Source organism: Gymnoscopelus braueri (genome assembly GCF_963280865.1).
Source record: "Gymnoscopelus braueri genome assembly, chromosome: 3".
Classification (NCBI taxonomy): Eukaryota; Metazoa; Chordata; class Actinopteri; order Myctophiformes; family Myctophidae; genus Gymnoscopelus; species Gymnoscopelus braueri.
Genome location: NC_137612.1, coordinates 39,685,916 through 39,690,207, shown reverse-complemented (window position 1 = coordinate 39,690,207; position 4,292 = coordinate 39,685,916). Strand labels below are relative to the sequence as shown.

The window sequence follows — 4,292 nt, the reverse complement described above, 5'->3', positions numbered from 1 at the left end:
TTGCAGTTGTTGTAGATACAAGAGAAACACATGGGCTAAAAGGCTGAAGTTAATGTAGTGCACTGACTCATTTAAAAACCTCCTGTAGTACATTAAATTACCTAAAGATAAAACCATAAAAGTAGCCGACTACAACTACGCCTAGAGATGTGTAGTCTATGGCTCCATTTGCCTACTTTATGCAGATTATTTTACAAAACCATATTTGCAAGGAACCCACCCCCTCCTTTGCCATCATCCACTGTACATCCACTTCCCCTGCCCCCTTCAGCATCTCCGATACTACCCCAGATGGGCCAGCTGCCTTTCCCTTTTTCATGTCTTTCAGAGCTTTCATCACTTCTATTGACAGGACTGGGCAGCGCACATCCTCCACCTTGACACATCCCACCATGTTCAGCAACCTCTCCATTTACTTAAATAAATAAGATCTAAATATAAACCAAATGTGCATAGATTGTACAATATTGTTCAGAATGTGCAAATAAAGAAATATGGGAAAGTGTAAAGGCGCGCTCTCATTAACATCTAGTTCTTCACCACTTTGCCCTCATGGCTCAGAATTGAAGCACTACTCGTCCACCACGTCAAGCTTGGCATGGAGCTGCCTACACGGTTTCTAAGGGAGACAAATCACAACAACAGTAGCCCTTATCAAAACACGTATCAACAATCCACAATGTCGGTAAATATCAGTAATGAAGAAGCACACTCAAATTTTACAGAACCCTGAGTGGGAACTGGGTATTTGGCTGCATGCTTTATGGGGCTTTATCACTTTATTGCTTGTACATCAACGTGTGTGGGGAGTGGGACTGTGTAGAGGAGGAAGTGCTCTCTGGGCTTCACTTCCTCTCTGTCTTGGTTGGTCTTAGTTTGTGTCACGCACTCGCAGCTCATCCATGGTCAACTCAGACAGTTGCAGAGGCGGAGGCTTATCTCCCAGGTAACAACATTATGCTTGTCTCTCGATACCATCTCTGCCTCCAGCTCCTTCGTTGTGTGGGAGAATGATCTGGGGAATGCAAAAGACACAAATCACAGTCTTTGATGTTAAAACATTTCCTGGTGGGATTCCTTTGCAGTTACCTTAAGTCTAATTGATACTTTGTTGATTAAGTATTACTTAGCCATTAGTGCTACTTCTCTCAAATGTGTACATGTAGCAGTAGTGGCTCAGAGACTCTGCCTGATGACCAAAATCCTAATATCTCCCCTGGACAATGGAGAATTCCACTGTAGGCTGGTGGCTAAGATGTTGGCATGCCACCCAGGGTCGATCCCAGGCGTTACATATTTGACTAGATGAAGTATATGACTATTGTATTGCATCCCTAGCATGTCTATTAAAATGTTTTCTCTGTCAGGTGGACACCTCATATTTCCAAAACTGTATTTTGGACATATCCTTCTTTTCACGATTCAAATTCAGAAATAGCAAAAGTAGCAGATCTACATGCTTTATTTTCGAGACACATTTCAAGCTTGCAGATCTTCTACTTTTGACACTTTCGTGTGATGCTGTAGTATGATCAAGTAGGGCATTAATTTACAAAAAAAACACAAGTTAAAATATGGAGATAAGAGGTTTCTGCCTGACAGCAACAATATACTTAACCAATCAGAGAACCACACCATCAAGATCAATAAAGAGTTGTACCGTGGCCTGAAACACCCCCACAACTGTCATGCAAAATCCCCAGGCTCCACCAAGTAAACCTTAGTTACCATTGGCACCCAAGCAGGCTGCAGCATGTGCAAACTTGTACAAATCTAGTCAGTTTTAAGTGATTATCCATTTGTTATAATTATATTCATCAATATTGCAATGCTAAACCACAAACATGTTGCCTGACTGAATCATGCAGACAGACAGGTCTGTAGATACTGTATGCATAATAAGGAAATGGAGTTACTATTAGCAAGACTTTACGTGGTCTAGTCCTAAATATCTGTACATATCTGGCCTGCTCACTACATACTAAACCAGTCAGAACTCCCAGACAGTCAGTAGCCTGGAATCCAAACTGATTCGCTTCGTTCGTCTTTTCCTCACAGCGAAGTAAAAAAAAAAAAAAAAAAAAAAAAACGCAGAACGTAGCAATATATTATACATATTATGTGTTTTTTACGTAATTAATAAATGGCAATGGATGTGTTAAGAGCTAATGTGCCAAATAGACCCTTTTTCACAATTTACTTAACCTTCAGCTGCTCATGAATGTGAAAAACATTTCAGATCACCAACTCTATCAGACTCCGCCTACTGAGTTCATAATGCGATACAAGAATGTTGGTCAGCAGAGGCAGGAGATTTCTTTTGAAGATGAGAGCGATAATACTACTTTGCTTGTTGGGGCTTATACTGGCTGCACCATCAAAAACCTTGGTAAGGTGGAAATATTTCATTCTAATTTAAATAGCCAGTGATCAACCCAAGATGATTTATTGAGGAACAAGTGTTACTGCATTTTTGCGATGCCTTAATCTTTACATTGAAGTCTATCTCAGATTATTTGGTCAAAAATGTGGTACATTATATATATATATATATATTTTACAATATTTAGCTTATTGCTACACTACAGTATATATTTTTTAAGATGTGTAGGCATGCATGTACATGTAAACTACACTAGCCTGTGTAAGTAAATCTAGTCTGTCTGGGTAGTAGCCTAAAAATCGGAAAGGAAAAGCTATTCATTCACTATGATGCATTTCATTTTATCATGGTTAACTGTATCTCCTGTTAAGATTATGTACAGGGTTTGACATAAAACGGATTATACCTAGCCTCGCGTGGCCAGACAATATCACACGACACACTGCGTGGATATTAGTCTGGTCCATATCAACGATAGATTCTTTTCCAAGGGGCGGTTACAAAAAGATCCAAACGGACTCTATTGGTTAGACCTAAACCAATCAGAGCAGTGCTTCCTTGTACGAACCAATCAGAGCAGTGCTTCCTTGTACGTCATTGCTCCAAATCAGAGCCATAAAGACATTTCTGACACTAGCGTCGACTCCCATTGTAAGAATGGAATGCGGAAGTGCTCTGTCTATCTCAATGACATAGTTCCAATGTTTGGAACTATAGCCCATAGGAGCCCGCTTTGCGGCGAGATCAAAGCGTGTCGTTACTCTCTTTTCTATACTCTGCTCCAAATAAGGTGATAAGCCCGCCCACATTTGGATACTGGGCCCTGATTGGTCCCTCACGACTTCGGAGGGAGAGAAATGAAATCTCTATGGAGGGGGACCAGACCTAATCTGCCGAGGGCTAAAGTGCGATGCAATTTTGCAAAGGCAGATTCGTCTGGAACCAGGCTAGATTATACCATCATCTGGTTCAAACTAATATTGGAAAACATACAGACATTAAGAATAGACTGTCAGGTTAGACAGGTCTACAGTATGTAATGTTTTTTTATAGTGATATGATTTCTGTGAGATAGATAGATTTGTTCATCATGTTACTGCTTTGTTTGTTTTAACCAGAATCAAAGTCCTGTCAGGACAGGGTAAATATTTACATTAGAGGTTCCAAAGGGGAACAGGCCAGAGATACTTTCTTCTGTCCATTGCCCCCACATATTGTTTGGTTTTAGTAATTTATATAATATATTGACATACAAAAACAATATGCTATTCATTTTCAGTTGCCAAAAGGAAGGTCCTTAGAAAATGGTAACGGCTTTCGGGCACTAGTCATGGTAAGATGCTTTTCTACACTTATATTACACAAAACTATGATCTAATGATAATAATTAACACAGACCTACAACTTACAACTTGTTTGTTTCAGTCTGAATGCAGAGGTGTCACAAAAAGTGTGTAATAGCGAGCACATTTAAACTTTAAAACATAAAGTTGTGTTCCAGTCAATAATTTCAAGATCTGATGGAATATTGCACTGCAAAGTCAAGAGTGTCAATGGCATTTTACTCTCTTCTGACTTAAATTGACACTGAGGATTTTGCAGTTTGGTGACACCAATGATCTTATTAACGTCACATGAAGGGAGATTCCTGTTTTATCTCCATATCTGCACTATACATATACCTATGGGCCAAGATTGCCAAGCGCTCTGCACTTTATGGGAGGGATTTTCATAAACTTGTGTCCCTTTGACTGTTATGAAGGAGTTTTTTTCTGTAGATAGAGAATGAACTTAAGGAGCACCATTCCTTCCATTCCAAAGTAATATTTTTCTTTCAGATACCTTTCAACATGAATCTACCTGGAAATGATGAGGGGTTTGGGAGACCAGTAGGTGATGAAAAGGAAAC

At 39.6% G+C, this 4,292-nt stretch overlaps 1 long non-coding RNA gene across 1 annotated transcript; it reads left to right on the top strand.

Moving 5' to 3' along the window:
* Window positions 1-2,318: 2,318 nt before the first annotated feature.
* Window positions 2,319-4,292, top strand: LOC308081584. The gene is made up of 3 exons (XR_013932872.1): window positions 2,319-2,389; window positions 3,663-3,716; window positions 4,222-4,292. It is a non-coding gene; the product is annotated as an uncharacterized lncRNA (long non-coding RNA).